Source organism: Vulpes lagopus, chromosome 14 (assembly GCF_018345385.1).
Source record: "Vulpes lagopus strain Blue_001 chromosome 14, ASM1834538v1, whole genome shotgun sequence".
NCBI classification, from domain to species: Eukaryota; Metazoa; Chordata; class Mammalia; order Carnivora; family Canidae; genus Vulpes; species Vulpes lagopus.
In genome coordinates, this window is record NC_054837.1 from 9,795,306 (window position 1) to 9,820,365 (window position 25,060).

The 25,060-nt window shown below is 48.7% G+C and overlaps 1 protein-coding gene and 1 non-coding gene across 2 annotated transcripts in view; both read right to left on the reverse strand.

Moving 5' to 3' along the window:
- Positions 1-9,506: 9,506 nt before the first annotated feature.
- Positions 9,507-9,613, reverse strand: LOC121475880. The gene has a single exon (XR_005983831.1). It is a non-coding gene; the product is annotated as a U6 spliceosomal RNA (small nuclear RNA).
- A 9,912-nt stretch (positions 9,614-19,525) lies between these two features.
- Positions 19,526-25,060, reverse strand: part of MAPK1 (mitogen-activated protein kinase 1) — a 121,745-nt gene continuing 116,210 nt past the window's right edge. The window contains exon 9 of the mRNA XM_041728827.1: positions 19,526-23,514. The gene's annotated coding sequence lies outside the window, so the exon portion shown is untranslated. The remainder of the gene's footprint in view (positions 23,515-25,060) is intronic.

The following is a 25,060-nucleotide window of genomic DNA, read 5'->3' on the forward strand; positions in this document are numbered from 1 at the left end:
GGGGCTGCAGAATATCGAACTTAACATACCCAAATAACTGTGTGATTTCTGCTCCATTTCTTTGGATTCCTTCATTCTTTGAAATTGTAGCACCATGCTGGCCTGGGTGGCTTAGTTAAGTGTCTGACTTTGGTTCAGGTCATGATCTTGGGGTGTTGGGATTGAGCCCTGCATCAGGCTCCTTGCTCACTGGGGAGTCTGCTTGTTCCTCTCCCTCTGCCTCTCCCCCAGCTCGTTCTCTCTCTCTCTCTCTCTCAGATAAAGAAAAACTTAAAAAAAAATGTTGGACCAGATTTCCTATCGTTCTTTGCATTGTGGTTCCTAGCTTCAATTCCTAGAGATACAGCTTTCCTTTAAAATCAAGTGATTGATATATGTCAATCACAGAGGATCCTTCTGGTGCCTTCGCCTATCAGCTCATTGTCACCTCTCCTACAAGGACCTTATCCTCTAGAGGCCTGACCCCAAATACGGACCCCCTTCCTGACCACTGACCAGTGCCTTTCAAATGTTTTAAACTCTACTCACAGTAAAGAATACATTTTACGAGTATAAAGTTTCTATATGGGGTGATAACAAAATTTGGAGGATAGTGGGGATGGCTGCACAACAACATAAATGTACTTAATGCCACTGAAGTATACACTTAAGAACAGTTAAAATGGCAAATTTTAAGCTTTATGTATATTACAATAAAAAAGGGCAATAAAAAAAAAAAAAAAAAAGGCAGCCCGGGTGGCTCAGCAGTTTAGCACCGCCTTCAGCCCAGGGCCTAATCCTGGAGACCTGGGATCGAGTCCCACGACAGGCTCCCTGCATGGAGCCTGCTTCTCCCTCTGACTGTGTCTCTGCCTCTCTCTCTCTCTCTCTCTCTCTCACTCTCTCTCTCTCTCTCTCATCTCTCATGAATAAATAAATAAAATCTTTAAAAAAAGGCAAAACCTCCATTTTGCATTATAATCCGGTACACATACATATGAGAAAAGTTTCATGATTTAACACATACTCTTGTGTAATGCCCTAACGTTGTCTATCCTTTTTTTTCCTTAAGATTTTACTTATTTATTCATGAGAGACATACACAGAGAGGCAGAGACATCACACCCTGAGCTGAAGCCAGATGCTCAACCACTGAGCCACCCAGGCGCCCCACATTATCTATCCTTTTCAGTTTTATTTTTATTGATGACATCCTGCACATGACTCTCCCTGTGATTTCACGAGGCATCTATGAGCCACGGCCTGCGATCTGCCCCCCTCCACAAGCTCAGTTTCAGAGGGCCCACTCTGGGACCCCACTGGGTCTCTGGCCCCCTCCTGTTAGCAGGACCACAGCTGCCTTCACCTGCACTAAAAGCCATACCTCACTGTCACCACCTACCTACCTGGTGGTTGTCCTCCTCCCTCTGTTCACTCTCCTTAAGCACCTTCCTCACATCACGTACTTATCCGGTGAACCCGGGTCCTGGGTAACGAGACGCTCTGCTATGGATGGAGAAATACTTTCCCTTGGGGAGACTAGTTTCTAGGGCAGAGCGATGCTCCTGGCAATCCTACACCTGCTCCACCTGTTGTGACCATTCAGATTCCCACCTTCCTGGAAGATGATCCTACACCTACACCTTCCCCTGCCCCGGAGCCTGCCCTGGCCGTGTGGCCTCCTTTGCTGAAGACATGGACATCAACAGGAGAGCAGTCCTCAACGCTTCCGCACCAAACCTTCCACCGGCCCACCCCCACCGCCATGCATACATTGCTCTGTCCCTTAAGACCTGCGTGTCACTTGTGCATGTGCCCCCCCCCCCCCCATGAGTGCTGGCCGGTCTGTTCAGTCACAGCACCCTCTGTCTCCTGCATCCTCAGTCCCCGCTTTGCTGGGCTGTCCCATTGGGAGGGGAGACACGAAGTCATCCCAATATGCACTTTCTTTTTTCCTTTTATTTTAAAGACTTATTTATTTATTTATTTATTTATTTATTTATTTATTTATTTATGATAGAGACAGAGACAGAGAGGCAGAGACACAGGCAGAGGGAGAAGCAGGCTCCATGCCAGGAGCCGGACGTGGGACTCGATCCCGGGACCCCAGGGTCAGGCCTTGGGTCAAAGGTAGGCGCTAAACTGCTGAGCCACCCAGGGACCCCCCCACAATATGCACTTTCTTCCTCGCCACGCTTCTCTGCAATTCTTCAGAGCGAGACTGCTCAGGAGCAGCCCAGCCGGGCTCTGCACAGCACCCCACCCGTTCACCGCTAGAATTCACATCTGGCCTCAGCCACACTCGCGGGTGGTCAAGCAGCACTTCGCGCCGCCCGATGCCCCGCAGGTGCGGCCCAGCGCAGACCCCAGCCTCGGCATCCCAGGCTTCCAAGTCCACCTGCCCCCCCGAACCAGCCCCGGAGCGCTGGGGACACCTCAAAGCCAGCGTGCCCTACATCACGACAGGCCCCCCACCCCGGCTCTCCCCACCCCGCCCTCCGGCAGGTGCCTCTCCTGCCGCCAGTGCCCCGCACCCGGGCCACTCTCGTGTCTCATGTTGGTGACCGCTACGGGTGAGCAGCAAAGCTCTGCCGCCTTTACTCTTCACACATGGACTCTGAGAACAAAAGCTAGATCTGTCCCTCCTCCAAAGCTCCCAGGAGCTTCCACTGCACTCAGACCACAAACCAGAGTCAAAAAACAAAAACAAGAAAACCCAGGGTCCTCCCAGGGCCCCCCAGTCCTTGGCACCTGCCTGTCCCTCCACTTTCCTATTTCCATCCTTGCATTTGGCCAACCATGACCAAAGGGGGCAGTCCACGCGGGACCACCTCCACCCCTGGCACCACCTTCGGATTTGGGCGCCCCCAGGATGGCCCTTAGGTGAGGCTGACAGTTTCCCGGAGGGCCGCCAGCTGTTACAGCTGCAGCGGAGGAAGGATGCGGGTTAAAACCAGCCGCAGGAAACGCAGACCGGGAGAGTCCAGGAGAGTGCCCGGCTTGAGCTGCCAGCTGTCTTCTGTCCCTGAGGCCACACGCAAGCCTCCTCTCGGGCACCCCAGCGTGACAGCTCGCACAGTGCTGCCAGCAGGAGAGTCCATCAGGGCCGGGTGCTCGGGGCTTTTATTTTTAATTTTTAATTTTTTTATTTTTAATTTTTTTTTATTGGAGTTCAATTTGCCAACATACAGAATAACACTCAGTGCTCATCCCATCAACTGCCCACCTCAGTGCCCGCCACCCAGTCACCCACACCCCGTGCCTACCTCCCCTTCCACCACCCCTAGTTCATTTCCCAGAGTTAGAGGAGTCTCCCATGTTCTGTCTCCCTTTCTGATATGTCCCACTCATTTTTTCTCCTTTCCCCTTTATTCCCTTTCACTATTTTTTATATTCCCCAAATGAATGAGACCATATAATGTTTGTCCTTCTCCAATTGACTTACTTCACTCAGCATAATACCCTCCAGTTCCATCCACGTCGAAGCAAAAGGGGGTATTTGTCATTTCTAATGGCTGAGGAATATTCCATTGTATACATAGACCACATCTTCTTTATCCATTCATCTTTCGATGGACACCGAGGCTCCTTCCACAGTTTGGCTATTGTGGACATCGCTGCTAGAAACATCGGGGTGCAGGTGTCCAGCTCGGGGCTTTTATTGGCCTTCCATCGCGCAGGCGTGATGGACCGAGTGTCCTCCTTAGTGACCTCAGTCTGCAGCTCCCTCATCACAATTTTGGGCTTTCCTGTGTGCTCAGCTCCACCCTGAATATTATCTGGTGCGGTGTCCCCTACTTTAAATCATGTTGTTAGGGGATCCCTGGGTGGCGCAGCGGTTTGGCACCTGCCTTTGGTCCAGGGCGCGATCCTGGAGACCCGGGATCGAATCCCACGTCGGGCTCCCAGTGCATGGAGCCTGCTTCTCCCTCTGCCTATGTCTCTGCCTCTCTCTCTCTCTCTGTGTGACTATCATAAATAAAAAATAAATAAATAAGTCATGTTGTTAGGGGATCCCTGGGTGGCTCAGTGGTTTAGGGCCTGCCTTCGGCCCAGGGCGTGATCCTGGAGACCTGGGATCGAGTCCCACGTCGGGCTCCCTGCATGGAGCCTGCTTCTCCCTCCACCTGTGTCTCTTCCCCTCTCTGTGTTTTTCATGAATAAATAAATAAAATCTTTAAAAAAAATAAAAATCACATTGTTAGGCTATTGGAAGGCCCCCGGGCACATAGGCACTCCTGTTAGAGCCTAGTAACCGCCTCCCCAAAGCACAAGGCAAATGCCATTCTTTGGGGGTGACATTAAGTTCTTTCCTACAACCTTCCCTTATTACCTTCAGCCCTTCAGACACACCCCCTCCTTGCTGCCCCTTCTTGGGGACTCTGTGCTTGCGGTCCCCTCCCCTGGAAGGCCCTTTCTTCAGGACTCTGCTCGAATGTGACCTCAGCAGAGAAGCTGTCTCATCCAGGCCCTGGGGACCAGTGGCTCTCGCCCACCACTCCCTCTCCCTCCTCTCCTGGCTTTGACTTTCCTCCTCACAACCCCCCTACACCCCCCTTCCTATACTACTGGACTGCATTTTGTTCTATTTGGTTTATTGTCCATCTCCCCTTGCCAGGACGTGAGCCACCTGAGGGCAGGGACTTGGTCTGTCCTCCGCTGTATCTGCAGTGCTCGGAACGTGTGCTGGATGAGCCCCTCCTGCAGGGTGACCCAAGAGTGCCTGGGCCCCGAGACGCCCCGCTCTCTGCTCTGTGATGCCCAGGGCTCTGGGAGGAGCACCAAGGAGGAGAAGGGGTGGCAGAGTGCATGGGAACCCGGTGCACAATGGCATGGCACCTTGGGGTTCATTGGTGTCGGACAACAGCTGCCAGCAACCTGCCTGGCAATTATGGACTCGAGCCCAACACTGGTGGGTGGATCAGGCTACCCACGTCAAAGGTGGACTGGAGGATGGAAGCCATGGTGTTGCAGTTGTGTCTGCGCCCAAGGGAGGCTCTGCAGCCCCGAGTGTGAACACGACGGTGCGTTAGCTGTCACGTGCTGGCTCTGGGCCTGCACAGGCTCTCACGCACGCGGGGCACTGCCTGCCTTCCCAGAGGAGCCGGTCTGGCTGGTTGTTACGTGCTAAACTGTGTCCCTCCAGACGTGACTGTATTTGGAGAGAGTCTTCAAAGAGGTGATTAAGTCAAAATGAGGTCGCTAGGACAGGCCCTGATCCAGTCTAACTGGTGTCCTTACAGGAGGAGATTAGGATTCAGACACACACAGGGATGACCATGTGAGGACACAAGGAGAAGTAACTGTCATCTACACACCAAGGAGAGTGGCCTCAGGAGAGAGCAAACCTGCCGACACCTTGATCCTGGACTTCCAGCCTCTGGAACCGTGAGACAGTAATCTCTGTGTTTAAGCCGCCTGGCCTGTGTTTTGACAGCTCGAAGCGAGCAAATACTCTGGGTTTTGGGGGTAGAAAAACTCCTAAAGCGGGGTGATTGGCTGGCTCAGTTGGTAAAGTATGTGACTCTTGATCTCAGGATCATGAGTTCAAGCCTCACGTTGGGCATAAAGTTCAGTTTAAAAAAAATAATTAAGGGCAGCCCGGGTGGCTCAGCAGTTTAGCGCCGCCTTCAGCCCAGGACCTGATCCTGGAGGCCTGGGATCGAGTCCCACGTCGGGGTCCCTCCAAGGAGCCTGATTCTCCCTCTGTCTGTGTCTCTCTCTCTCTGTCTCTCTGTGTCTCATGAATAAATGAATAAAATCTTTAAAAATTTTTTTTAAAAAAAGCCATTTAAAGCAAGTCTCCTAAGGGTCTTCTAGCCTGTCTTCTGTCCCCAAATCCTGACTAAAACCCTTGGATTGGCCAGGCCGAGCAGCCTGCTAGGGTGTGACTTCAAAGTAGGCTGGCAGGTAGCCATGCAGCAGACAGGGAGCCTCACCTCCCAGCCCCAGGGCCATCCTCAGCCAAGGGAGGGGAGGAAGTCACTCTGTGGCCCCTTGGGGTTAAAATTGTCTGATCTGCTGATAAGTTTCCTTTATGAGATTCAAGCCCATTAGGAAGCGTGCAGTTGCTGTCGGCATAGCAACCACAAGCCATCTTAGGTTCTTTCCAAATTAAAAAAATTCCCAGCTTCAGGACTGAGCAGAGAAAGATGTAAAAGTAGAGATGAAATGAAGTTACTGATGGAAGACGTTGCCATGGCACCATGCCGTCCTTGGAGACGGCCAGCTGCCACTGTGATTTCTCCATGCTTTGTGCAAATGAAGGAGTCCAAGAGAAGATAAAGAGCAGCCTCCCACAGTGCGGGAGAAAAAGAAAGTATATGTTATGACTAGAAATAGTAACTAATGATAGGAATTTATATTTTAAGAGTAACTGTACATCCAACATAACAGGGTGTCTCAAAATGTAAACAAATCACCTGGGAATTTGTTAAAACGTGTCTGGCGAAATGCAGTACATCTGAGGTGCGTCCTGAGACTGCATTCGAATTAGTTTTTTTTAAAGATTTTTTAAATTAATTAATTAATTAATTAATTTTAAAGATTTTATTTATTTATTCATGAGAGACACACAGGGAGAGGCAGAGACACAGGCAGAGGGAGAAGCAGGCTCCCTGCAAGGAGCCGGATGTGGGACTCCATCCCAGGTCTCCAGGATCAGGCCCTGAGCCGAAGGCAGCGCTAAACCGCTGAGCCACCCAGGGATCCCCTGCATTTGCATTATTAATCATGGGGACATATATATGTCATGAAGTTTACCCTCTTCAACCAGGGATTCTGCATTTCCAATAGGCTCCCAGTGATGGGGGTGCAGAGGACCTATGCCCCGTGTTATGCACCTTAGCCTTTTAGATCCTTTGTACCAGAGCCTGAAGTAGGTGGCAGGCGTACCAAGATGAGCAAGACACACAGGAACTTCCCAGCAAGTGAGCAAGAGAGGGGGCAATGTCGTTTCAGAGGAGTGGACATAAAACTGACTCACCAGTGTGGCTGGGATTCGCATGTTGGGAGACGAAAGCATGGGGGTGGGGATAGGGACATGAAGACTCTAATTGTTGTACTGACTTGCAAGTTTTGCTAGACCATTCCCTAAAGAAGGACATAGAGGCTATTTCCTTTCTTTTCCTTTCCTTTCCTTTTTTTTTTTTTTTTTTTTAAGATTTTTTGACTATTTACTTTCTTTTTGGGATTTCAAATAGTGCTGGTACAAGCACTTTTGTCCATGTGGCTGTTCTCGCTTGGATTATTGTCTAGGGGAAAAAATAATCTCCCCCCAAATCCCAGTAATGGAATTACTGAGTCAAAACACATCTGACTCTGACTGGCTTGTCACATTTGCCAGATTTCAGTATATTCATTTACGGCACTATTAGCAATGCCAAAGGACACATGTTTCCTTACAACTTCATAACATTTGGCTTTTGTAATTTTGCTTTTGCTAAATACAGATGAGCAAACAAACAACATAAGAAAACCAGAAAGTAGAGTTTGCACAAACTGGCACTTCTTCTTTTTTTTTCTTTTTTTTCTTTTTAAGGTATTTATTTGTGGAGGGAGGGCACTCATGAGATCACGTATCCAGGGAGGGGAGGGGCAGAGGGAGAGGGAGAAGCAGATTCCCTGCTGAGCAGGGAGCCTGATTTGGGGCTCACAATTCCAGGACCCTGGGACCATGACCTGAGCCAAAGGCGGATGCCCAACTGACCAAGCCACCCAGGCACCCCAGCATTGCACTTCATCTTTAATTTGCATTTTTCTAGTTTCTAATGGCTTTCTTCATGTAAGCAGATAATAGTCGTTGATTGACTAACAGTTGAGAATGAGACAAGATTTTTTTTGTATTTTTATGATTTTTTTTTTATATTTTGGAAAATAAATTTGATTATTGGTCACCCATACCAGAAGTGTCCCAACTCCTGTGGCACTACCCCCTCACTGCTGTTCACATTGGTCTGTGTTAAAATCAGATGCAGAGATATTTCTTAATGGTTTTCTCCAGCCACACCTGCTGAGTAAACACCCCTCTAGATGCACTTGTTAGAAAGGCACCGGGGAGTAAGCAAAAAGATAAGGCATTCAGGTTTAGCTTCAACACACAGAGAACTTGGAAGTCATCATTCCTGCCCTCAAAACAAGAAAAAAGCTGAAAAAACCCTGAAAACCAAGGATGTTTCTTAGATCCATTAGAAAACTGGGGTCCCAGGACAACAACAGCCCCTCCCCAAAACTGTAAAGATAGGCAAAGAGTATCACGCCTAAGGTTTTATTTATTCATGAGAGAGGCAGAGGGAGAAGCAGGTTCCCTGCCGGGAACCCGATGTGGGACTCGATCCCCGGACCCCGGATTCATGACCTGAGCCACCCAGGAAAGCACAGCTCTGGCAGAGAAACAAGATGAAGACCCACTTGAAGATCCAAATCTTCATTTGAACATTGAGGAACTAAACAAGGAGTTTATGGTGAAAAGTGAGGAACTCTATGACTCTCTCATGAGTTGCCACTGGCAGCCTTTGGATACAGTTCACTCTGAAATCCTGGATGAGGCCACCAAAGAAGCATGAGGTTCATTAGGCTACCCAACTGTCATATTGATTGCCTCCTGTTTTGTTTTTGGGAAAAAAAAAAGAAAAAGCAAATTCTCCCAGGAATGTATTGGATGCTATATGTAAATACAAATCTCCAGGACTTAAATGTGGCTGATGTGATATAAATAAACATTACCAGCACATCCAAAAAAAAAAAAAAGGTAAGATAGACTTACCAGCAGCAGAAGCCAGTGGAACCAGCAACTGGTAGGACCACCTACAATGACCCCTTAAATGGTAATGTTGATGAAATGCTGAAGGCTGAGCAGGGACTAGCTTGAGAATTAAAAACTCACCCTAAGTGAAGCAGTCTAAGGAAGGGGCACATGTTTATGTTTTACCTCCAAGCAGCCCCACCAGGTTCTCACGGTGAAGATTGGAGCAAAACATCTTTGTGTTTGACATAAGGAGGAGGGGACATGTAAGCATTTGAAATATGCCCAGATAGTTCATTCTCCACCAAAACAAACAAACCAAAGCAAAACAAAAAAGTAAAGGCCAGCCAGCAACAGAGACAACTTCCCCAGAGCCTCATCCAACATGGGGGAAGGGATCAACCTAACTCCAGCCCCCTGTAGCCTTTGTCTTACCTAAGGGGCAAAAAAGACCTGAGAAGCAGTACTTGTGAGGATCACAAGCCAGGCCACAGGCCCACAAGAAGACAGAGCTAGGGGCACATGGGTGGCTCAGTGGTTGAGTGTCTGCCTTTGGCTCAGGTCACAATCCCAGGGTCGGGGGATCGAGTCCTACATCAGGCTCCTTATGGGGAGCCGGCTTCTCCCTCTGTCTATGTCTCTGTCTCTCCCTGTGTCTCTCATGAATAAATAAATGAAATCTTAAAAAAAAAAAAAAAAAGACAGACTGAATCATCTGATCCAAGGATGCCTTCCTGCCCCAACAGTAGGGCTCCTATGTCCTAGAGGATTATAGCTGCAAGAGCTGCAAGGCTGATTCTTCATGAATCTGCATGTCATCCCCACACAGGGGTCATGCTAAACTTCTCTGTGTCATTCCTATCTTAACATATGTGCTGCCAAAGCGAACACTGCTGTAAGGCTGACTCCACTGAAGAAGGAGTCTCTAGGGACACCCAAGGACAACAGGGGAAAAATAAGGAGACAAGAGGAAATCTCAGCCTTTGAGCCTACCTCCTGGCCAGAAAAACATACAAATCTCTCATTAAAGTGCTGTGTACCTCAGTTCTGTCTGACATTCAACAACAACAACAAAAAATCACACACACAAAAAAAGGTGCAATTTGAAGAGACAAGGCAAGCCTCAGAACCAGACTCAGCTATGGCAGAGATGTTGGCAGGACAGGGAATTTAAAGATTTTATTTTTAAAAAATCTTTTTTAAAGATCTGATTTATTTACAAACACAAAGAGAGAGAGAGCACGCACAAGTAAGTGGAACAGCAGGCAGAGAGAAGGGAGCCTGATGCAGGGATCATGACCTAAGCTGAAGGCAAGACACTTAACAAACTGAGCCACCTGAGCTCCTCTAAATTTTATTTTTTTAATTTTTTAAAAAATATTTTATTTATTCATGAGAGACATACACAGAGAGAGGGAGAGAGAGAGAGAGAGAGAGGCAGAGACACAGGCAGAGGGAGAGCAGACTCCACACAGGGAGCCTGATGTAGGACTCGATCCCGGGTCCCCAGGATCATGCCCCAGGCCAAAGGTGGCATTAAACCACTGAGCCACCCAGGCTGCCCTAAAGATTTTATTTTATTTTATTTTATTTTATTTTATTTTATTTTATTTATTTTATTATTTTTATTATTTTTTTAAGATTTTATTTTTTAAGTAATCTCTACACCCAACATGGGACTTGATCTCACAAGCCCAAGATTAAGGGTCACATGCTTTTCTGACTGAGACAGCTTGGTGCCCCCTTGGATGGGGAATTTAACACAACAATGGTTAATATGCCAAAGGCTCTAATGAAAGAGTGGGCAACATGCAAGAATAAATGGGCAATGTGAGCAAAGAGATGGAAACTCTAAGAAAGCATCAAAAAGAAATACTGGAAATTAACAAAATAATTAACAGAAATGGAGAATGGCTTTGGTGGGTGCATGGGTGGGCTGTGCACAGCTGAGAAAAGAATCAGTGAGCTTGAAGATATGTCACTAGAAACTTTCCAAACTAAAATGCAAAGAGGAAGAAAAGTAACAGAATGTCCAAGAACTGAAGGACAATTATAAAAGATGTTGCATTAGGGAACGCCTAGGTGGCTCAGCAGTTGAGTGTCTGCCTTCAGCTCAGGACGTGATCCCGGGCTCCCGGGATCAAGTCCCACGTCCCACGTCCCACATCGGGCTCACTGCAGGAAGCCTGCTTCTCCCTCTGCCTGTGTCTCTGCCTCTTTCTCTGTGTCTTTCATGAATAAATAAAATCTTAAAAAAAAAAAAAAAAAGGATGTTGCCTATATAGAATGGGAATTCTGGAAGAAGACAGGAGCAGAAGGAACATTTAAAGTGATAATGGCTGGGACTCACTGCCCATCTCGTGCAGGGCCAGTGGTGGTGGATGTGTGGCTCAGAGGCCTGGGCACCTGCAGCAGCAGCTCTGGCCTGGTGAGCACTCTGTTACTCTTGGGGATGGGGCCTGGATACCCAGCACCCCTTCACAGGCTGTGGTGTGTAGGTGAGCACCAGCCTTGGGGTGCCCATCAGTGCATCCAGGTGCCAGGCATTCTGGGTTTTTTAAAAAAAGATTTTATTTATTTATTTATGAAAGACACAGAGACAGAGGCAGAGAAGCTGACTCCCTGTGGGGACCTTGATGTGGGACTCGATCTCAAGATCCTGGGATCACGCCCTGTGCCAAAGGCAGATACTCAACCACTGAGCCACCCAGGTGTCCTGGCATTCTGGGTCTTGTGGCTGAACCAGCACAAGCCCCAGAGATGTCCCCGGGCTCTGGAGGCATGACTGGTGTGCTCACAATTCATGGCCACCTTCTGAGTGGTGTCCACCGAGGCTATCCAGGAATGGGTGGCTAAACAGAATCGGACCTCGTCCTCCAAGCTCACTGGGCATCTTGGGTCCCTTCTCTGCACAAGAACACACAGTGTGGATGCATCACAGGAACAGCACACAGACAAAGGACAGATAGGTCCACAGAGGCTGAAGGTGGGAGCCTGTCCCTCCAGCCAGAGGTCAGCACGGCAGTCTAGCCAGCACCACTGGCCCCTAAGTGATGGTGAGTTCTTGTCCTCAGCACAGAAATGAGTTCTCCATAAGTGTGATAGCCATTTACAAAGTGGTATTTGTGCCCATCTCATTTTTGCAATAAAATAAGTGCTGGGTGGGGTGCCTGGCTGGCTTCAGTTAGTGGAACATGTGACTCTTGATCTTAGCGGTGTGAGTTTGAGCCTCTCCCCCCACACTGTATATAGAGAATGCTTAAAAACATAATCTTAAAAAAAAATAAGTGCTGAGAAAAATGGAGTAGGGCCCTGGTTGCCCAGAAGGTAGTGTGTGTGCCTTGGTGTGACTCCATCGTGGAAAAAAACCCAAACACACACACAAGAAACCCCCAACAAAAACAAACCGAGAGTATTCCAAAGTTAATGACAGAAACCAAATCACAAATTCAGGGAATCCTAGACAACACCAAGCAGGGTAAATATAAAACACCCTTAATGTAGGCATAGGATATTCAAAGTGCAGAAAACCAAAGATAAAGGGACAACCCTGAAATAAGCCAGAAGAAAAAACAACAAAAACCAGCTCACCTAGAGGGAAACAAGGGTGAAAGTCACCTGAGATTTCTTGTCTGAAACCATGCAAGCAAAACAAACAAACAAACAACCCAAAAAACATGCAAGCAAGGAGTGAGAGGGAATACTTAAAAGGATGGGGTGGTTCAGTCAGTTAGGTGATTGACTCTTGATTTTGGTTCAGGTTGTGATCTCAGGGCTGTGAGACTGAGGCCCGTGCTGGGTGTGGAGCCTGCTTGAGACTTGCACCCTGTCTCTCTCTCTGCTCCTCCTCCTGCACTCTCTCTCTCTATAAAAAAAAAGGGGGGGTTTATGTAGATCTGAGATTCTGGCCTATATAATTTTTCTTTTCTCTGAAGAACTTAACATTTCTTGCAACATGGATCTACTGGCAACACAGTCTTTAAGCTTTCTAAAAAAATTTGTTTTTAAGTAGTCTCTGTGCCCAATGTGGAGCTTACAACCCTGAGATCAAGAGTCACACACTCTATCAACTGAGTCAGCCAGGTGCCCTGAATTCTTTTCAGCTTTTGCCTAAGAAAGTATTTTTCTATTTTGGAAGGATATGTTCACTGGATACAAAATCCTAGGTTGGTGGTTTTTTTACTCTTTCAATATAATGTTTAACAGGAGTGGTGCAAGGGGACACCCCTGCCTTGTTCCTGACTTTGGGAAAACATGTAGCTTCTCATCATTAATAATGTTATCTATAGGGAACCCTGGGTGGCGCAGCGGTTTGGAGCCTGCCTTTGGCCCAGGGCGTGATCCTGGAGACCCGGGATCGAATCCCACGTCGGACTCCCGGTGCATGGAGCCTCCTTCTCCCTCTGTCTGTGTCTCTGCCTCTCTCTCTCTCTCTGTATGTGTGACTGTCATAGATTAAAAAAAATAATAATGTTATCTGTAGGTTTTGTTGTTGTTATTGATCTTTTAATTGAAGTATAATTGACATGTACCTTTTTTGCAGACATTCTTTGTTATGTTGGGAAAGGTCCCTTCTATTCCTACGTTGCTGCAATTTTTTTTTAAAAGATTACATTTATTTATTCCTAAGAGACACAGAGAGAAAGAGGCAGAGAAACAGGCAGAGGGAGAAGCAGGCTCCACGAAGGGAGCCCGACGTGGGACTTGATCCCAGGACCCCAGGATCATGTCCCAAGCTGGAGGCAGACGCTCAACCACTGAGCCACCCAGGCATCCCTTTGCTGCAGTGTTAGATTCTGCTGCAGATGTTAGATTCTGTCAAATGCTTCCTCTGCATCTATTGATATGATCATGTGATTTTTCTTCTTTAGCTTGGTGATATGATGGATTGCATTAATTGACTCCCTAATGTTGAACCAGCGTTGCATGCCTGAAATGAATCCCACCCGGCCATAGAGGGATTTATTTATTTATTTTTTTTAAGATTTTATTTTTAAGTATCTCTACAGCCAACGTGGAGCTCAAACTTCCAACCCAGAGATCAAGAGCCACATACTCCATCGACTAAGGCAGCCAGGTGCCCCTGTAATTCTTCTTATACATTGTCGGATTTTTTTAAAATTTGACTTTTTAATATTTTGTTGAACATTTCAGCACTTATGGCCATGAAAGATACTGTGATTTCTTTTCTTGCAGTCCCTTTATCTGATTTTGGAACACTAGGGTAATGCTGCCCTCATAAATCAGGTGTGTGTCCTCTATTTTCTGAAGAGACTGTAGAGAAACCATGTCATTTCTTCCTTTAAATACAGGTGTTTGGTGCTGTCATGGACCACGGGGTAGGTGTTACCGGAAAGAGTTGAAAACTTATGTCCATACAAAAATGTGCACATGAAGGTTTAGAGCAGGTTTATACACAATTGGCCCAAATGGGAAACAGCTGAGGTGCCCTTCACAGGTGAATGGATAAACAAACCATCCATTGGATGGATGGATGGTGCATCCATACAGTGTAGTGTTATTTGGCGATGAAAAGAAATGTGCTGTCGTAAACAGAGAGGAGAGTGTGCTTATCAAGGGCTAGGGGGTGGGGGACATAGGGAGATGCTGGTCAGAGGGTCTGAGCCTTCATGTATAGACGAATGAGTTCCAGGGATGTCATGCACAGTGTGGCGACTCTAGTTAATGATACTGTGTTGTGTTGTAGACTTGAAATTTGTTAAGAGTAGATCTTAAGGGTTCCCTTTACCTACACACACACACACACACACACACACACACACACACACAAGAAAGGTAACTGTGGGAGGTGATAGATGTGTTAACCTGATACTGGTGATCATTCCACGAAGTAAATGTATTTTGAATTATCACGTTGTACACCTTAAATACATACAATTTTATTTGTCAATTGTATCCCAATAAGGTTGGAGGAAAAATGAGCTGTCAAGCCATACACAGACATGTAGCGGCCTTAAGCACACATTGCTACATGGAAGAGGCCAATCTGAAAAGGCCACAGTCTGTGTATCTCCAATTACAGGACATTCTGGAAAAGGCAAAAGCTTAGCGGTGACAGAGCAAAAGGGTCTGTGGTCACCAGCGCTGAGGGGAGGGCCGGGTACTCGGAGCCTGCGCGCTAGCTGCTACTTACCCGTCAATCTTAAACTACTCAAAGGCAATGAAGTCTACTAAAAAAAAAGAAAAGAAAAGTAAGGACATGAGTAAGAGGGACTGCACAGCTGGATTTGGTGGAGAGAAGCTCTTTGGGAGATGTGGGGGGTCAGGAAATGACTAAGCTGGTTTGAGAACCCCCAGTGAGAGAGAGGGCGCCTCATGATCCAAGAAGTAAAGGGTAAGTTAACTGCTTTCTGGACTTAATGCCCCAATTAGAGTCTTGGGGAGCAAAACGTACACAGCCCAAAATGTCCTTTTTGCCCAGAGTAAACATAAGAAAGCAGCAATGGGAAAAAGTAAAATGATTTTGGGGAGAGAGCCCCCTGGAATTCTCAGCACCGCCTGCAGCAGCCCCAGGCCCAGGTGCCGCACGGCCACGCCGCCTGTCCTAGTTGGACGACGGCCCTTCTCCAGCTGCCAGACTGACACGAAGTATTAGGCCTCCTGGCACGTGTCCCCTGCGTCCGAGGCCCTCCCTGTGCCCCGGGGCTGCCATCTGAATCTGGGGGGCAGGGGGCCCGCAGCCCAAGTGGCGGGGGCTTCAGGGCGGCTCCGGGCCTGTGGTCCCAGGCCTCTCCCCCGCCCTCCCCGGTGTGTCCTAACGCTGGGCGGGCGGCGTGGCCAGCTCACCCCCGGGCCGAGCCCAGAAGGGGTCGGGGTCGGGGTCGGGGTCGGGGTCCGCGGGCTGGAGCGGTGGGCCGGGACGTGGTGCCGAGGACCCAGGCCGCGGCGGGCGCTTGGGGGCCTGGAGGCCCCGGAACCAGGATGGGGGACCCGTACCTCCAGGGAGGCACAACGCAAAGCCAAACCACCGAGACGCAAAGGAAAAGGCCGGGGGAGGGCGAGCGCCGTGCGAGCCCGGGAGCCCCGGGGAGCCAGGGGCTGCCACCCCGGTCCTAGCCGCGCCCGAGGGCGCCGGGCTCCCGGGCAGCGGGGCCGCCTGGAGGGCTCGAGGCGGGGCGGCCGGGTCGGGGTGGGGGTGGGGTGCGCGTGGGGAGCCCGCGTCCCGCACCTCGTTCCCCACCCCGAGGTGCTGCGCGCTAACCATGACCGCCTGTCCCGGGCTCCGACGCGAGCCCGCAGAGGCCCGCCGCCCCGCCCCGCCCCGCCCCGCCCCGCCCCGCCCCGGCACCTGGCGACCGGCGACCGGCGACCGGCGACCTGCGCGACCCGCGCGACCCGGGGCTCGGGGGGGCTCCTGGCCCCCAGCTCAGCGCGGCCGGGAGACGGAGGGTCCTCGCGGTCCTCGCGGTCCTCGCGGTCGGGCCGCCTCCGCGGGGGAGGCGCGGGCCGGCCTGGTCAGGGCACCACCTGCCTCCTTCAGCCTCGTCACGCACGTCGCCGGCGGCCCCGCTCGGCCCTCGGCCCTCGGCCCTCGGGGAGTGGAGGCCGACGCCCGGGCCCTGGCGTCCGGCGAGGCGCAGGCGTGCCCGCGGGCGGATCCCGGGCCTTCTTCGGAAACACGCTTCGGTCCCGCCTCGGTCCTTCCCGCCGAGCAGCGGCAGCGGCAGCGGCAGCGGCAGCGGCAGCGGCGCCCCGCGTTCCTCTCCGGCTCTCCTCTGCGCGCTCACTGCGTCCGTCCGGGCTTTTACTTCAGAAAAGCCACAGGCACTGCCCGCGGGGGCCCTCCTCAGCCCCGGGCGCAGCGGCCCCGGCTTTGCTCCCGCGGCCTCGCAAGCGCCCCCTTTCGTATCCGGCCTCACCTGCCTCTCCGGGGCCCGACTTCCCGCGCTTCCAAGCCGGGGTGACCCTCCCGCACCCCGCCGCGGGGCCGCCTGCCGCGGGCTCCGGAGCCGCTGCTCCACCCGGCCGGCGGGGCGGGGCGTCACCCGGGGCCTCACTGCGGCCGGTCGGGGCTCCCGCCCTTCTCCGGGGCCTCCGGGGCCTCCGGGGCCTCCGACTCCTCTGGCTCCTGGGCGGGAGGCCGGGGAGGCGCGGCTGCCCGCCCTCGCCTATTCGCAGGCCAGTTTTACTGACCTCGTCAAAGGGCTCTGGTGATGGAAGGATTTTAAAATTGGGCGATCATTGCTGTGGGGGATGCGTGCGCCCAGCTGGGCCTTCAAAGGCAATTAAAGGGACCCCCGGGGGCTCAGCGGTTTAGCGCCGCCTTCGGCCCAGGTCGTGACCCCAGAGTCCTGGGATCCAGTCCCACACGGGCTCCCTGCATGGAGCCTGCTTCTCCCTCTGCCTGGGTCTCTGCCTCTCTCTGTCTCTCATGAATAAATAAAATCTTTAAAAAACAAAAAAGCAATTAAAAACGCGATTCTTTACAAGAAGTCGGCACTGGCTCCTTGGAGCGGCTTCCCGCGTCCCCACCGAGCGCCTTGCGCCAGTGCTGTCCTCCCTCCTGGGCAGTTGGCTCAATCACAGAAAGCCCCCACTTTCTAGCCTCTATAGGATCTGCTGGCTCCCCAAGTAATGGGGATGCTTTAGTGTGGAGTGCGCTTCGGGAAGGAAGTAAAGGCACTGTCCACGGTTTATTTTTTTTTATTTTTATTTTTTTTAAAGATTTTATTTATTCATTCATGATAGTCACAGAGAGAGAGAGAGGCAGAGACACAGGCAGAGGGAGAAGCAGGCTCCATGCAGGGAGCCCGACGTGGGATTCGATCCCGGGTCTCCAGGATCGGGCCCTGGGCCAAAGGCAGGCGCCAAACCGCTGCGCCACCCAGGGATCCCCTGTCCACGGTTTAGAAGGGGAAAAAAAGGGGGCGGGAGCATCCAGACTTCTGGGAGTGGTAACGGACCATGGGTCCAGCTCTCCAAAGTGGTTTCTGCCAGCCTGGTGACCCTCTGCAAGGAGACAGCCGGAGCTCATGCGCCCAGACCGCCAGTCTGACACCTCCCGCCAGGCCCTGAAAGCTTTGGCCCCAGTGTCCCACATGCCCCAGGCCACTGCACACCCCGCCTCTCCTTCCCACCACAGATGTGGCCTTCCAGTCCTACCATTTCCACAGTGGACAAGAGGCTTTGTTACTTTTTGATCTTACTGAAAGATGGGGTGATGGCTTCCCTGCTCCTGAACAAGAAATTAAAAGGGAAAAGCATCTCTACCCCCAACATGTAGAGGGAACTCCTGTTGGGTCACCTTACAGTCCTCCCAGCCTCCCTGGGCCTCTGCTCTGCCCAAGCCCGCCAATGCAGCTGACAGGAAGAACATCCAGGCCCCATGGGGCAGTACTTCACTAGACTCTCGGGCACCACCTCAATCAGGCTTCCAGAGATAGGCATTCCTGATTCCTCTTCTCACACTGGGTCATCCTTATTCTCGAAAGACTCTCCCACTTCATCCAAAAAACACCTGTCATGGGGCATAACCTCATTCCCTTTCCTCCTCTCTACCTTTTCTTCAAAGGACCTTTGTCTTCAGCTTTCCTTGGTGCCAGACTCCAAGAAAGAGCCCCTGTGCCATGCCCACCTTGACCCACCCGTTTGCTGGCCCTCAGCCCTGTGAAGCCCAGCAACATTGTCCCCACTGCACCCCCCCGCCCCGTTTCCCTCATAAGACTTAAGTCCATCACCCATGAAAACCTTGCCTTCACTGCTCCCCTGTGGACACACCCAACCCCTCTCTCTCCCTCTTCCACACTTGGGGCTTCAGGGAGGTCTGCACCTGCCTCCACCTGGTCTGTAACCCCGTGACGTGGGCTTGGCTTCTGCACTTCCCAGAGAGCTACTCTGTGGCCACTGGTCAGCCCTGAGCGCTCTGGTTCTGATTAAATACAGAGAATCAACCAAGATGCAAGTCTATACTGCCAACTGGAATGGCTGCACTACTGCTAAGACAAGGAGCTCATCTTAATTAATGTGGAAAATAGAATTCCTTCTGCTGAATAAGGAAAATGACCATTATAATCGGTTTCTATAGGATCTAAACAGAGCTGATTTCTCAAAGGGAAGGTGAAAATTCCATCAGCATTTCAAATACCCATCAATTGAGGAGAGATCAGCTCATTTCCCTGCAGAAAGTTTCGGACAGGTCCCCCACCCCCCACCCCCGTTCAGATTAATAGAAATCAGGTAGTTCAGTTAGCAGACATCTTAGTGCTGCCTTACAACAAATAAATACAAAAGAAATTAAATAAAGGATTTAGGATGATCTGCTATTTAGTGTTTGTTTTGAAGTAGTGGGCTAGAAACTTAAAAATATATTTGTATAATCTTTACAACACGCAAAATTCCAGTTTATGGTCAAAGGTCTGAATGTACACCACAAGGAGTGGCCCAAAGCCTGTGCTCTTTCTACATCACCAAACCAGAAAATTTCCCAATATTTTTGTCCTGCAAGTAAATCACTGCCTGATGCCCAATATTGAGATGAACCAAATGTTCAAGAGTCCCTAATACATTCATGACATCTTGGTCTGAAAAAAGACCGCCGAGGACACCTTCCCTGGCAACAGAGCTGCTGTTTAGCAAGACAGAGGAGGAGATGCACATGGGCACTGTGTCAGGACTCCCAGCAATGACGACTTCTCCCATCTATTGCCACGCATCTGAAGAACAATCTGGAAAACCTGATGGAGCACTAAAATCCCACTGGCCTTCAGAGCACCATCTTATGGTTCTATCACTGATTACTATAAGCAAAGTCAAATTACAAACACACTTATTTGGGAAGCATTGTAATAAAGGACTAGACCACTTCATATTTTCACATATGAAATTCCAATTAAGCTATACATGCACAGTACTATATTATTTTGGTAACACAGGGACACAATTTAATGATTCTAATTTTTTTTTTGTAGTTTTTTTTTTTACAAGTCAGGTGCCATAAACATTCAAATAATCCTTTTAAAAAGTACGTTTACAACATCAAAAGAATTAAGATGAAATATAAACCTTTCTACTTACAATTTTTATACAGATTAACCAAATCACAAATACCACAAATAAATGTTAAATTGTAACAATATAATGAATAAACATTCAGATTCTTAATAAAATCTTCCTTTAACATTTTTTTTTAACTTACCATTATACTAAATAATCTATGCAGAGTTTGGGGTACAATACCAAGAAGGCACCAACAGTACAAAGCAGATACAAAGCAGTTTCAGAACTTTCTCGAGTGCTCTACATGGATAAACAGCACAGAAAAGGCAACGAGCTTTAGGTAAACCTGGTGCAACCCCAGAGAATTCCCTCTGGATTCCTACTCATTTCCGATCCATGATGCCCAACTGGATTACAGTGAGAGAGACCACATATCTACTGTTACATGCTTCTCATCTGCACTATAGGAGTATCGTATTTCAAACACCAGCATGACAATTTTAAAGCACAACTGCTTTAAAAATGTATAAGCAAAAGGATTGCTCAGATTTTCAAAACCACTACATTTACAAAAATATTTCCCTTAAACTTGGGATTGCTCCAAAACATTGATTTACAAATATAAAAGTATTATGGAAGGACCCAAAGCATGTGTGCATATGTAGGTGTGTATTAACATACTGTTACCGTACTATATAAAAGTTACCAATTTAAAAACCGTATTAACATATAAGCAAATAAAGGTAAAACAGTCTCCTCTGAATGGTCTGAACATTATGTGGCATGTGGCGCAGGCAGCATATGTGTGTGACTCCTCACTCAGATACAACCACTGATGAGCCACGTGTGGCTCCAAACACTGATGGGACTCTGCATACCCATCGCCTATGCCTGCAGCAGAAGGACTGACCGTGAACACACCACGTACTGTGTACTGCACACTAACGCAATGATACTTTCCTACCCATGCATCAAAATGGTCTGCGTGTCTCCATTATCTCTGAAGACTTGTGTCAGCACAGAGTCGTCATGAGTTCTCTCAAATCCATTCCACTGGCTTGGTTACGTATTTTGTTTCATACTAAATGAAAAGACTGGAATGTTTCAACAGGAATTTTTTGCTTTACGTTTTAGACACCAAAAAAGCCATTGATTGGTCTGAAAGCTTCTCTGAGCATACTAAGATGGAGTCATTCAGTATCACCAATAGGAATTTGGATGACCTAAGCGATACATTTTTAGAGATATAAGAAGATTCAAATGACGAGCCGAGCACACAGAATACCTTTTCACAGGTACCTTGATTATGACAATTCTCTGACCTGTTAAGCCAAGTTTGGCATGATTAATAAAAAGCACACAACTTACGGCTACAGTGATTCTAGAATGCAGTTAGTGGTTTCATGCTAATCTGACTCCACAGTACCAGTGAGGAGAGTGGGACAGCCCACAGTCCTCAGGTATTAGTAACCAAGGCTATGGCTTTCTATTTAGAGGACTGCAAATTAACCTCATAATAATACTAACATTCCATTAAAAAAAGGACAAAAGAAGCAAGAAAACTGTCACTGCTTCTTCGAAAATGAAAACTGACTCACCAATGTTATTAAGTAACAAACTTCTATCCTGTCAATGCTGTACAGACCTTGGCCTGGCAGCTCTGAGCATGGAGATGAATCACGTATTTTAGGGCAGGAATCTAGATGTGGTTCCGATCTCTGAGGCTGAGTCAGCCGTCCATCGTTAGCCCATGAGGTGTGAGCATCCACACCCTGACCCAGGTGGTATGGGCCAAGTGACACTGGGCAGCCCTTCCCAGCACCCCACCATGCCCAGGAGCAGTTCTGGGTCACATAGGCAGGCCCTCTTTAGAAAGAACCAGAGAATCCAACCTGAGACGTTTGGGCTCTTCATCAGAGTTTGACATAGTATTTTAGACCTATGGTTTGAGTAAAGGAACATGTCAGAGTTGATCCTAGGAAACTAGGACCCTACAGAAATGCCTTCTAAATTATCTTGTGTAAACCAGTGTTGGGGCAGTGCCCGGGCGGGAAGGGGAGGCCCGTTAAGCATTTCTGCTCCAAGCACAACTGAAGCTGACTGTCCATTTGGACACGCTGATCCAGAGGAAATTGACACTGAATCTTAACATGAATATGAAGATCGAAGATGTACATTTATTTTCATGAATTACAAGTGCATTTCTGTTCATATTAGCAGGCAGTCTTTATATAACCCATTCTCCATTGCTGTCAAAAATCAAACAAGAAAAAAAGGACAGCTGAGAAATGAAAAGCTAAAAATAGAATTATTTTTCCTAAGTGATCTGCTGGATAGCATTTCCGTGGAACACAAACTCAGAGGTAACAATAAATTTTTCGTTTCAATCATAGGCATGTGGCACTTGGACAGTCATCTCTGCACAGAAAGCTGTAACAGTCATGCGAGGGTACAGTAATTATTGAACAAGGCAAATTTCTCACCACAGAGAGCAGTGGGGGAGTCAAGAGGAGGCACCGCACTGGGACAGAACACCAAGTCAACGCCACAGTGTACAGTGGCAGGAACAAATACTTAAAGAGATCAGGAGAATATGGGATAGAGCTCCAAACATGACTTAGTGCTAGCTTTTTCTCATGGTCTTAGCTCAGCAGTATCAGAAACATTTGAGAGTACTTGACGACAGAACAGTGCTTCACGCCATGAGCTCATGAAGGCTTTATTACAAATTGTTATATCGTAGGTTGAAAAATGAACTTGAGATGCTGACATGCTGTAGGAGGAAAAAGAATTGTACACTTTCTCATTTAAAGACGCAGGGCTCCTCTCTGCTAAATCCTGAGGCATTGAATGTGGTTACACTGAACGTGGCATACCATGTAAAGTAGCTCGGGGATATACGTACACCTGTGTGTGCAGCTCTGCCCCATGACAGCTGGGTGGCCTGCTGGCTGCTTCTCCAGACACTTTCTTTAGCACCCTGTTGTGACTTGTGTATATCTCTCACTAAATCCTGAGTGCAGCTGTCACTTTAAATCTTTTTGTGTAAGCCTTGCAAACAGTACTGCAAATGACACATCTGGGCAAGTGTTATACCTCAATAAATGGTGTAAGAAACCACATAAATCTACAGAGTGAAGTTGCTGGATGCAGTACTTCTTTTATTTAGAAAAATGGTTGAGTATTCTAAAAGCTGGGCAAACAGCACAAACCTTAAATGTGTTAGTGACTAACATGATATGAGAAAAGACACGGGCAAGTGCCCCTAAAGGTTCCCGAGATGGGAGCACTTGCCGCAGGCTGCAACGACATCCCAGTTGTTTCCACACACTCCTGCTCCGGGGAAAAGCTGATGGTGAAAAGGTGATGTGCAAATAAGGGGCTGTCACTGACTTAAAGTGCCCTAGGTAGTAGCCTTCCCTATCATAAAGTGAGAGGCCAGTGACGAGAGCCAATCTGGAAAGAACTATTCTGGTGTGACTGCATGGGTCAGCAGGGCGGTACATAGGGAGGATTCAGGAGAGGGAGGAACCACTGCATCTTTCAAACCAGAAAGCGATTAGTGACTAAAGCAACAGTAAGCAGTAGGTGCACTGAAAGTACATACTGCCACAGGTCACCGGTGGGTGACACACACAGGGATGCCAGGAACAGTTCTCTGGACTGAAGGAATTCTTTGAAAGCATAAAAGCCACAACTACCAGAAACCGCCCCTCAGAACGGCTCAAAGGAGTCAAGGTGGATTAAGCCGAGACAGGCTGGAGACAGGACCGGGGTCAAGAACTGGGAAGAACAACACCGATGTCTGAGCACGTCCAGTCCTCTGAGCCCTTGTCCTATTGAAAAACAAACAAACAAACCTATGAGTTAAAAAAGACCCACGCTGGGGCGCGTGGGTGGCTCAGTGGTTAAACATCTGCCTTTGGCTCAGGTTGTGGTCCCAGGGTCCTGGGATCTAGTCCCGCATCTAGGCTGACATCGGGTTCCCTGTGGGGAGCCTGCTTCTCCCTGTCTCTGCCTCTGTGTCTCATGAATAAATTTTAAAAATCTTAAAAAAAATTTTTTTTTTAAAAAAGGACCTACATTAAAACATTAGCAGCAGCATCAGGAAAATGGAGAAGTGAAAAGAATGAACCAACATGATAGAAACTGGAAAGTGGGGAAAAAGAATAGGGTAAGAGAAAAGCCACTCCTGCAAAAAGGTCATTTTACCTGGAACCACTCAGGCCTACACATCACAAGGTAGCTCTGAAGGGGTGGGCTCTGCCTCTGGTCTATAGGCACCTCTTCTCCAACAACTCAGAGGAGGTTCTTGCTACACTCACAAGGAACACATGTGTATGCACTCATAGCTTGGGGGCTTCAGTGTTCTCAAGATGCCTTTTATTAACTACTGTACCCGCCACTCCAATGATCAAAACCAGAATCTGAAGGTCTTTGTAAAGAACATACATTTGGTGGGGTGCTTAGGTGGCTCAGTCAGTTGCCTGCCTTTGGCTCAGGTCATGATCTCAGGGTCCTGGGATGCAGCTCCATGTCCAGCTCCGTGGCTCAGCGGGGAGTCTGCTTCTCTCTCTCTCCTTCTACCACTCCCCCTGCTGGTACTCTCTCTCAAATAAAGCCTTAACACACACACCACACACACACACACACACACTCTCTCTCTCTCTCTCTCTCTCTCTCTCTCCCTCGGGGCCCCTGGGTGGCTCAGTTGGTTAGGTGTCCAACTCCTAAGTTTGGGTCAGGCCATGATCTCAAGGGTTATAAGATCAAGCCCCACATTGGGCTCCACACTGGGCACGGAGCTTGTTTAAGATTCTTTTTCTCCTCCTCCCCTCCAAAGAAAAGAAGGGAAGGGGAAAGGGAAGGGGAAGGGGAAGGAAAAGGAAAGGAAACACATTTATGTAAAACATTTGTTTGTTTGCTCTGCCACCTCCTTTTTTTTTTTTTTTTTTTTAAAGTAATCTCTACACCCACTGTGGGGTCAAACTCAGAACCCTGACATCAAGAGTCACATGTTTCACTGACTGAGCCATCCAGGCACTTATACTGCCTCCTATTCTTACCAAGCCTCTTTTTCTCTCTGGATGTCCAGTCAGGACAGAATCAACCACAGAGCGCCAAACATGTTGTTGTAACACTCAAGTTTCCTGTAACTGTAACAAACCAAGACAAGCAAACTGAAGCACTGGCTGAAGTGTGAAGTTGGTGGGCCTGGATTCTGGTGAGGTAGGGGACCATGGCAGGGTTCCCACGAGCAGGAGATGGTTCTGATGGCTCAGGTCAGAGGTGATCTGACAGCTATTTCCCCACCAGGCCTCCAGGACAGCACCTTGAAAGCAGGTGGCACCCCGAAGATACCCTTCGTTCATTTACTACACT